This window comes from Rhea pennata, chromosome 4, assembly GCF_028389875.1.
Source record: "Rhea pennata isolate bPtePen1 chromosome 4, bPtePen1.pri, whole genome shotgun sequence".
Taxonomy (NCBI): Eukaryota; Metazoa; Chordata; class Aves; order Rheiformes; family Rheidae; genus Rhea; species Rhea pennata.
Window position 1 is genome coordinate 39,379,428 of NC_084666.1, and position 11,564 is coordinate 39,390,991.

General features: G+C 36.7%; 1 long non-coding RNA gene across 3 annotated transcripts in view; it reads left to right on the forward strand.

Annotated features, from left to right (window-relative positions):
• The window catches only part of LOC134140496 (uncharacterized), a 29,919-nt gene extending 23,787 nt beyond the window's left edge, over positions 1 to 6,132 (forward strand). For 2 of the 3 annotated variants that reach the window (XR_009958408.1, XR_009958409.1), the window contains exon 5: positions 1,969 to 6,132. This is a non-coding gene — a long non-coding RNA (uncharacterized LOC134140496). The remainder of the gene's footprint in view (positions 1 to 1,968) is intronic. The other variant, XR_009958410.1, reaches the window with a different exon arrangement.
• Positions 6,133 to 11,564: the final 5,432 nt, after the last annotated feature.

Consider the following 11,564-nt stretch of genomic DNA (forward strand, 5'->3'; position numbering starts at 1 on the left):
AAGGGCACTTGCAAGCAGCAGATAGAAATTTTGTCTCTTCCAGTTTGCAAGGCAGTATGGATAGGGTGCAGAAGAGATTCTCAACACCAGTTTTTTTCTAATAGGACGGATTTTCATTCCTGAACTTTGTTTGAGGAACCAGCTGAGCATTTTAGTTGAACTTTAGGAAATATTCTCCCAGAGGCAAACAGCCAACAGAGAAGAATTTACACAGTTAGTCTGGCACATTTATATTGAAAACCAGTATGTTATATGATTCTATGTTTCTGTATTGGAAGTGGCATGAAACTGGAGCTACAGACAGCACAGTCAGTTTTGCTGACAGTACCCACTGAGTTAGCTAGGTTTCCAACCTCGTGAACTATAATTTGTGGAGAGTTTTTGTCATTTAGTCTACCACTAAGAAAGTTTTAAGTTCCCTTTGGGATGGTGGATATATATGATCCTAGCTGATGTATTTTCAGCCTTGAGGAGTACATCACCCTCTCTGGTAGCTACAAATACCTGTACAAAACGAGTTTCTTAGCTAGTGACAGTATCATAAAGCCCCCAAAAGTAAATAAAACTTACCTCAAAACAGAAGACTGCTTTCTAGTTAGATAGTTAAAATAGAGGTGTCTCTGAATGAAAAAGCAGTTTCTTGCATCAAAAATTCTGAAATAGAGAAATTTTCCAAACCCTGTATGCTAAGAACTAACCTAATTTTTATTGGAAGTACCTGCAACAGAATACAGCTGCAAATCCTTTGAGTGAAGGAACACTGTTTAGCAGAAGTGGAGGATTTTGTAAAAGGGATATAGCTATGAGCAAGCTGGTGCACTGTACAAGAGAGGCAAATTAAGGACAACAGGAAACACTGAGGTCCAATGAAAAGGAAAAGACAAGGTGCTAAAATATATTAAAATTGAAGTACATAGATTAAATGCTTACATGATAGGAAAATGCTAGGAAAACTTCTAGTAAAGCTACAACAAAGGCATTATTTCATTTGACTGTTTCTGAAGTCTTAGTGATCAGTAATGTACCAGTATACCTTTTTATATTTTGTCATGTGTACATTAGCATGAAGTTACATATCCTATACAGAATCAGCCTGAGGAATGCTAATTAAGCAGCCTTGATATAACAGGACTCTTAACAGCTTTGATGTACAGCATGGAACTCATTTTCAGTCTTGAAAAGACAAACTGGTAGGGATACAATTATCCATATTTTTTAAAACAAAACATTATTTTTTAAAACAAAATGTTATGGATTGAAGTTAGGAAGGTTTTTGAAGATTGATAGATCTGTTGATCACTAAATTCTTTACTATAAGTAAATAACACAGATTGAGCCTATTCCAAGTTGAACAAGGTATACATATGCTTAAATGTGATTATCTATCTTTGAATAAAATTAAAGATACTGAAGAATAAAAGTCTTTTCACATATATATATGAATATAATATATGAATTGTCACCAATTTCAGTAAGAGTAAGTGGAGAGCTCTTACTAAAGAGTAAGTAGAGAGTTCTTACTATTAACTGTACTACTTGATAAGGAAGTTGTAATTATTGCATTAAGATAATTAACTCCTTTGATATCATATACAGAATATACAATACCATTAAAGAGGTAACACATTAATTTCAAGTTACGTAGTATTTTCATCTTGTTTTGATCTTGCTCATTTGAAAATTACCAAGATGAAACTCCGACTGGGGGAGAAATAAGAGTCTTGCATTGAAATGTAAATCCCAGCCCCAGACTTTGTTTTATGGCCCAGCCAGATTTTCCTTCACTCTCTTCCTGCTGCCATAGGCTCCACCTCTGTAGCAGCTGTCCATTTCTCGTGACTCCTCTCTCACTGCATCACTTGCACATTGTCTCACATGTCCTAGATATCTGATTTACTTACAGGTCCCAAGCAAAATAGAGTCCCAAGTGCCTAGATGGTTATTAATCATCTTTTCCTTCCTCTTCAGCTCTGTCTTCTTTCAGAGTGCCAAGGCTAAGTCCCCTCACTGGAATCCTCCTAACAATATTTGGACTCTAATGTCTACCACAGGCTCAAGCATCAGGTCACTCCTGGACTTTCCTTCAAGCCCCTTGATCTTTGAATGCACTGGTGCGTACAGCTGTCCTGTCCATTCCGCAGCAGTCACACTGGGTCACCAGAGCGCCTGTCTTATTTCTGTCCCACAGAGAGGCTGAGACCAGGACTCTCCCTGCTGCCCAAGGCTTCTCCTCCCAGCCTGGGCTGTGCCACCGCCTCTGAAGGGAACTAGAAATCACCTGAACTGCCTCCAAATGCTCCCATAAAGACTGAGTTTTTTGTCTTCCGTTAGTTTTTTCTTAACAAGTGTGGAGTTTGTGTATCTTATATTTCCCAAAGGTGAGGTAGTATCAGGGCATTTTGTATGAATTGACTTGCGTACAGAAACACTTCTGTCTGAAAGAACACCTGTTGCAGCTGATGATTTTGATATTTGGATAATATCAATGTACATCTGGATCCATCTTCTTTACCACTGGCATTACAGTCAGGGTCTGCTCTTACACAGGTCAGAGGAATTTTGTTTTAACAAGAGCCACACTGCAAAGTAAAGCAAGCAGGAGCAGGGAAAAGCTTGGCTTGCCACTAGTTACCCATCACAGGAGGCCACAAACTGCAGATGCGCAAATCGAACACAGGATGCTGTCTGTATGGACTCTGCCTTCCCTCTGTTAGTAGCCAGCAGCGTTTGGCTCTTCATCACATCCACTCAAAATTGAGAGTAGCTTAAAGGACTCTGCATTCACTGGAACCCAGTGGAAGCTGGGTGCCTAATGCTGATAAACACTGCTCAAAAGCCTTACATGCAATCTTTGCCTATCTGATCTCCTACCACTCACCTTTACTACAACTTACCAGGCAGAGGTTCAGGCCGAGGGCAAAACCGTTCAGTAGGTGAAAGCCTATGCAGCAACAAGAGCAAAAAGAGATAGTGGCGCTCTTAAAAGTTCTGATCCCCTGTTCATAATTGATAAGAATAAATCCACACTGAGACATTCAAATGGCTTGAAGCCCATCAAGGTATTTCAGTGCTTAGGGCATTTTGCCAGTACTCTTGCCATCTTTTAGCAGTTTTCCTTAATTTTCATTTGTTAACATCCATAAAACAGGTAAAGATTTCCAGAAGATAAAAACAGACATCAATTCTTTAACATGAAGTGTGTGCATTAAAAATGACAGGCTCCATTCAAATCCCATGGGAATGAAGCATACCAAGTTTTATCTGGCACTCAACATGCTCATCTATTCGGAGAAGTAGTCTAAGGGACTCCTAACCCTGGTTTCAGGGATGGGTTCTGACACAAATCCATTTGTACTACATAAATCATGAATTCATTCCTTCAAATACCAAAGTCGATTTTGAAATCTTATGTTTGTAGCGGATCATCAATAATCATCAGTAGTATCACCTAAAAAAAAAAAGTAAGAGGAACTTTTAACAATATTAGAGTGAGTGCAATGGGAACAGAACATGAGAGAATTTTCTTAGCTACAAATCTGAAGTGGAAGTGAATGTTAAATGTATGCCTCATACTAAAACTTTATGAAAAATGAAATGTACAAAAAGCTGGATCCTTGCCATGACACCCATTATGGTGAAGTCTGAGACTCTGACCCTTCGTGTTATACTTATTGTGTTTTTGACACATTTAGTCAATTAAAATGGGTGAAGTGTAATTTGTTTTTCTTAAGTTTAATACAGCATGTCAATAGAAGCTAACCAAAATTTATAGTAGGAACACTAAAACTGCCACTTGCACTTAAACAAATGAACACAATTTATCATGGTTGAAATAAAAAGAACATCATGTGCATTTGACTTTATACTTCACATGAGCATGTTGCCAAATATAGGAAAGCATGTTACAGCTGACACTTCCAATGGAAAAGACATTTTACTTCACATTAAATATTGGTGTGAAAAATTTGGACCCTGTCCAATCCTAAGAAGTGTTAACGTTGGCACTTCCACTGTATACTTTTACTGTAAATTGTTGTAACATTTATTTGACATGGAATACCCAAAGGATTGATGAGTAAAGAAAGGAAGACTTTTTATTGTGCCATGTTCCCTTTTTCAGTCATACATACTAAGCCTTTACATCTTCAGAGTTTAAACAAGTCGCCACCTGTACTCAATCGGTGAAAGTTATTTTTCATGCAACTAGAGTTTGCCTTTTTTATAAACCTATAAAAGCACACATTTTCCATTTTATTAGTCAGCAAAGCAATGGCTGATTTAACCATAAAAGTTACAAATGTTGTTTCTTTATGGAGATCTATGTTTTTTTAACCCTTTACAATTCCTTGCAATATAAACCTCCTTCATTTTGTTCCTTGTCATAGACTGAAAACACAAAACAAACTGCACTGTTTTTTCTTTTCATTAGAAAAGTTTACCTAGCACTACTACCATTTATATTATTACCCATGGACTACTAAAGATTTAGGAGGAACAAAGTGCTGCTGCGTAAAAATTTATCCGCTTCAATTAAGTACCTGCACAAGAATTCTGTGTTCCTATTACGTGAACTATAACTGCATTTATCTGCAGTAATGAAGCACTGTAAAATGTCGGAAAAGTGCTGAGGGGCACTTCATATGATTTACTGAACTGATCTCTAGGTTAAGAAAGCATGCCTAAGACAGAGGATTTTTTTTTAATCCATATTTTTCAAATTAAGAAATTCCATAGCATTTTGAATTATAAAATTAAATTCTAGAGCCACAGACATGAAAATGATTGAGGTATTTTAACAATGTTTTTTAAAGACCAGATCCAAGACGTTGAATTTTGATCTATGTAAATACAGCACTTTGAGATTTCTGTATTTGATTATAACTTAAAAGGGTAATATACACACATAAATGCATAGAGAACAGATTTTTCAAAACAGACAAGAAACACGGCTGTCCCATACCAAGTAGAAAACTCAGCAACAAAGTGACATAAAGAATTAGGAGGATTTAACAGCAGATGAGATGAGCTCATGCCTAGGGGTGCATGTGCTGGCACCAGGAACATGATAGAGTGGCATCTTCAGAACATCTCTGGAGAGAGCGATGGGTTTATTAGGCCTTTTAATCTTCAACTACTGAAAGGCATAATTCTGCAGTAAATGGAAAAGAAATATTCTCTACTTGGTTTGTGTTTCTGGCCTACAACAGCCAATCTGAAAACCAGCTTCTGAATCCAAAGCCTGAGCAAGGGATTTTGGATAGAGGAGACACATATCACAGACCTACTAGGCACACCTCCTCCTTCTCTCTCTGCTTATGATAAATATGCTCTCTAGAAAAGACGAAGGAGAAAACAAACAGAAGAATACGTAGAGGATGGGAGAAAAGAGAAGATCTGTTTTTTGATAAATTTCACAGTGTTTGGATGAGGGCTAATGATGACACCAAGAAAAGAGTGTCAGCAAAAGCAAGTTCACCTCAATCTTCTTTCAGCCATGCATGATCAAGCCATGATTGCTTCAATACTATTGATACAGGCAATGTTGTATGTGATTATCCTACATGCTCTAGAGATCTTAACAGTTTTTCTTGTGGCTGATTCAAAATAGGTTGATATAAAAAGTGTTGTCATATCTGGATGTGTTCATATCCAGGTGAAAATTCCAAGTTTCACCTCATCACCATCACATCATAACTCATCAACCTCCTCACGCTGCTTAGCAAATATGGAAGGAAAAGAGATCATCCCTATCTCCAGATACTGTCATTTTAATCTTATATTCAAAATATACCTGAATAACCCACATCCTATAGGCAGTCAATTAACCCGTGTGCTTTGGAACAGGATGCCCAGAGAGGATGTGCAGACCTCCATCCTTCGAGGTTTTCAAGACCCAACTGGGCTAAGCCCTGAGCAGCCTGGTCTGACCTCAGAGTTTACTCTGCTTGGAGCAGGAGTTTGGACTAGAGACCTCCTGAGATCCTCTCCATCCTGAATTATCCTGTGATCCTATGATTAAGTCCCTTGCTTCAGCTGAGGTGAGACAAATTCAAAAACATTTTTAAGCCAAAACGAGGAAGAAAACACAGGCATTTGATTGTAACTGATTAAATAAATTAATATAAGTTCTTGTCTGTGTTGTTCTCAATGCATTGAAACACTAGTCTTTGTTAGAAAACAAGTAAAGATATGCATGGATATTTGTATGGAAGTTTTTATATTTGCTGTTGGTGGCAGGGAGAAGTAAACACTACAAGTGTTATAAGGGCTGCCTGGGTTTTTTCAGCAAAAAAGCTATCTTTTCCTTTTGTGTAGATGCAATGTCAAAACTGAACAGAACTTTGTGTTTGTGTTACTCCAGTTTCTAGCTGAAGTTAATAATGGGTGTGAGGGAGGAACACTCCATTTTAAAGAAGTAGCACTACCTTTCCTCCCATGTCGTGCTATCATCTTTAATGGCAACAATAATTCACTTAAGCCAGGAAGACATTTTTTCTGTTTTATTTATAGATCATTAGGAAGGCCTGTCTGCTGCATTAATGCCTGCTAAAATGGTATGCTGCTTCCCACTTTATGGCTCTATGTCAAAAGTGTCTCTGATAGCTAGTTACTCACTCCACTTTGTCTGTTTTAAACAACTCATTTCTTATTGGATGAACCACACTATCACATGTCAGTTACTTGACTTTTATAATATTCACTATAGGTCTCAGATCTCTGGAGGACTGCACATCCTCAACTCCCACTAAAAACAAAGGTAGATAGCACCTCACAGATCAGATGTTGCTACTTTCTGCAGAGCTTATTAAGCTTTTCAGTTGAACTTCTTCAGCTATGCAAAATGTAGGCATTATTTTTAGCAATACATTGTATCTCTTCTTTTGTGATAATTTATTACCATGCAAAATATGTTGCTATGATATGGCTCAAGAGATAATAGCAAGGGCAAATCAGTCCAAGTATGACTGCAAAGAACCAGTGCCAAATGTTTAGTGGATACAATCTAGCTTTGTTACATTGACTCAGAGACATGAGAATCGGATTTTTATACCCTTGAAGCCTTTTCTTCTCTACCATTTAAAAGTTACTACAAAAAGCCATGTCATGTGGCTCATGGCATTTACTGAATCAATTGAGCTTAATCAAATTCAGTTTTGGGTTTTTTTTTTTTTTGAGTTTTGATGTATATATTCTGGAGGTATGCACCAGCCAGAATGGCTGCATTTGAGCTATATAGGGAAGAAAGAAAGAAAGAAAGAAGAAAGAAAGGAAAGAAAGAAAAAGGATATGCAGCACAGTTTATAGAGTTAACTAAAAATAAGTATATTTGTCAAGTGAAAATGAAAAAATCTTTTTGTACAAATGCATATAAATAGCACTAGATTCTGCTCCATGATACTGGGAGACATTAGAAAGATCATTCATCAGCCCACTTGGAGACCATAATATTTTACTGTTTACTGAGATTTTGTTAAATCGTATAAGGCATCCAAACCTTGGCGCAGAAATAGAACTCCCTATAAATGAAATTAGTCTTACATATATATATATATATATGAATGAATGAATGAATATCCTTTCATTAGTTGTGAGTGACCTACATGAGCTAGTTTGCCCAAGAAGTTGTCTACACTGTAGATACAAGGCTCAAAGATCCAGACTGTCACAGATCTGACACAAGCTTTCATCGACCATGGAAAATAGACAATGGGTCTTTCAAAAAAATAAGAAGAAAGAAATTAAAATGATAAATATTTATTATTTATCTGACTAAGAGACTTTGAGTATGTGTGTGACTTACCTGAGTAGCTGAACCTGTTACAAGCTCCAGTTGTGTGTATGACACTGCAAAAACATAAAACAGACAGCTGATAACTGCTTTAATCACTTTGTGTGCATCAAGATCAATGCATGCTAGTTTCAGAACATGAGTGCTTCTTCAAGTAAGAGATTCTCCTGTGTCATTTATTTGATACTTGAGACAGTAACTCTAGATACCATAAACTAAAGACTCTGGGTCGTTTTTCCAAAGATGAAGAAGTTTTGCCACTTTGCAAAACAAATTTTTTTTTTTTTTGCTTGTCTCCTATCAAAATCATGCAGTGCAATTTTTTGATGATTACTTGTTACACCCAGACAATGACTAATATATTGGTAGTATGCGGTGTTGTTTAGGTCTTTGAAATTTTGGGGATAACATGAATCAAAAATGCTCAGAAGTACTCCAAAGTCAGTCTTCAGAATCAAAATCAGAAAGATTCAAAGGTCTCTCATTCTGATTACTCTATATCCTGGATCTTTTCTTCTTTTTTTAGCTTAGTTACTGCTTAATTCTTTTAATTAAAAAGACAAGAGAAAACTCGCATGAAATGTGAAGCTTGCATTGCAACAAACTAAGCAGGCACTGCCTGTTAGGCTAAGAGGACTCAGAAAGTGGTTTGAGGCTTCCCCTTTCAAGCTAGAGAATAGACAGTTACCTCCCACTTTGGACAGGAATGTCTTGGCTCCATTTTGGTGTTATATCTATTAGGTGCAGAGTGATGAGTCTATCTTACTGCTGATTCGCACAGGCTGTTCCAGAGGCAACATGTGACTGTGATTCCTCTGTGGCCCAGAGGATATTTTCCATCAGCAGGAACAGATGTTACTAATTCTGAAGGCCAAAAGAAAGAATAAAATTATATGTACATAATACATATAAACATTTCAGTCATATTCTTGTGACCATAAGATCACTAAATGTTGCAGTTAAAACAATTAATGCCACTACTGTTGATATCATTGGAAGATATCAATAGTCAGAGAGGAGTCCTATTGAATGAGGACATGAAATAAGTTAAATTGCTAATGCAAAATAAAAAATAAATTGGGTGTATTCCTGCTTTTCAGAAGGCCACTATAGAAAGGGACAGAGGCCACCTGAAAGAATTTATGAGAGAATGGGTTATGGTGAGATGGTGAAATAGCATATCATTTTTGATTCTCAGTACACACGAAAACAAATAGAAGCTTACTCCTAAGAGGCGCACTTTAAATGTGATTCTAATAATTTGAGACAGATCATTTAATTATATCTAATGTCTAGCTAAGATTAGAACTAAAATGAGGACAAGTTGACTCATATTCAATCCATACAAGATGGTACACTGGAGAACTTACCTAACAGAAATGGCAAGGACAAATCTTATCCCATATCCATCCTTGGCAGTAACTCTTGTCTTTTCATGATTGAACATACACCACCTAAATACCGTTCTCGGCTAGACAATTATTACTGAAAATTATCTTTTTACAGTAATCATTATAATTTTTATAATCTACTGGCCACAAATGTCAAAAGAAAAAATACCTGTTCCTTCCAGCTCCATATCCTACCTTTTCCATAATCAATCACCACTCTGCACTCTTCTTTACCTGAGCTGTGTTGTCTTTGTCCATGGTACAAATTCTTTGCTGTCTCAAAAAGAGAGCTTAGTGTTTGGGTCTTTTTTTTTTTTTTTTTTTTTTTTTTTTTTTTTTGTCTTGTCTCGTTTCTTTTTGGTTCAGCAGTGAACTCTATACAAAAATAAACTTACATTTTTGTGGATTAATCAAAGCAAAATAGTGATCTATTTAGGCAGAGGGAACCAATCACCTCCAGTTCATTATATGAACAGGGCCTTTGTAAATTGTTCAGAACAAGGATCATGTCTTATTCACCGGATAAACTTTGTCATTATATACACCTATGTTATTTCAAGAAATATGGATTACATAACAAAAAAAATGCCATTTGGCAATGAAACTCACTGAATTCAATGAAAATGTTTCCATTAGCTCCAGTATGAGCTGGATCAGATTCAAGAGGTCCTGTGAACAAAAACATCCATGATAATGTAATAAAGACTGCATCATAATGTAATCACTCAAGGGAGCCAAATTAAGATCACATAGGTGACCTAAACTGTGGTATTTCCTTGTGCTTTTGAGCACTTGCTTTTGCAAGCTTAACATTTTTAACATAGCTGTTTGTCTGTGGCATTGGCAGTGTCATGTTACGCTAAGATGCAAATCAGCAGATGTCAAGCTTTTAAATTTTATCTCTTTTTATTTTTTTAACAGGCAACAGCCTTTTCTGCAAGTTATTGTATCTGCAGAGTTACTTTTTAGGCTATAAAAGCATTATAGAAACATGAAGCAAAGCTCTTCAAAGTCAGATATAATTACACTTTCTACGAGGTAGTTCGTGGAATATTTGTTTCTACTAATTTTGGAATCTGAGTGTGTTGTTTATTGACAAAATGAAAGCGATTGTCAAATATAGAACTACGCAGGGAATACATTGGAATTCTGGAAATGTTCACTCTAATTCAGCATTTTTGCCATACATGTATTATGAACAATCCCAAGTGCAAAAACTAATGTCTGTGATGTAAAACTGTCTTCCAAAAGTTTGAAAGTCTGTCATCTTTCTCCATATACTCACTTCATTAAATAGTTTACAGCTTGCAAGGGGATCACAATGTTGGAGTAACAAAATGACTGTCCTGACAGATTCAGACAATAAAACCACCAGATTGTTATATGAATGTTTTCTCAGAGACTGTTGCTGCAACACGTAATAAATACAAATATTGAAACACCTGCATGATAAACATAATACTTTTAGCAGATGTTAATCCCCCCTGAATGTAACCAGTGGATTTAGATCACATAAATGCAACTTGCCCCCTTCAGCTCTCCCTGGAAAATTGCTAATCACATGATTGCTTTCTAACCAAAGAAACTGCTGCACACAAGATGCATGATTTTGTTTTCAGCCTTGCTACTGCAGGCCATTTTAAAAATAATCCATAAATACAGCAATATGTATGTATGAATGAAACTGAAGCTCATCAGCCAGTTAGGTTATCTGTCTGCTGTGAGAATGATTCAGTTATACTATTTTCAGAAATTGTGTTTTAATTTTTAAAAAAATATTTTCTCAAAATCCTGGCATTGCTTGAGAATGGCAAGAGGAGCAGAGTATTTTTTTCTGGTTGGCAGGACTTAGCTGCTCTGTCTCAATACCCTCTGATATTATGTAGCTTCTGCTGACTTCAATCAGTTTGGTGGAGGCTCAGCATCTTTGCAGATTAGCTATTAATCCTTCACAAACACTGCTCGGTTTTTCATACCCCTAGAGGAGAATCTCATACTTAAAACCCATTGGCTTAAACTTAAACACCTGCTTATGCGCTCTGTTGGAAAAGAGCCTGAATTTACATCTGTCTTTTCTCCTTCAGAACGTATTCGAATGGCTATTGGTGAAACCCAGACCATATAAACACTTCTACACCCACACGTCCATATCAGCGGACAGTGGACCAAAGATGACGGTGTACATTTCCACTGTACTGAGTGGCATCTAATCCTGCTAAGCTATCTAATCAGTAGAGTATGACCTACTGACACGTGAATAACTGAAAATAAGTGATGTTGAAAGCATAAACTAACTGGCAAATGATTATTCATGCAAGGGAAACAATAGTGAAGAAAAACCTGTAGGCGGGATCTCACACATGGACTCAATAGCTGCATAGATT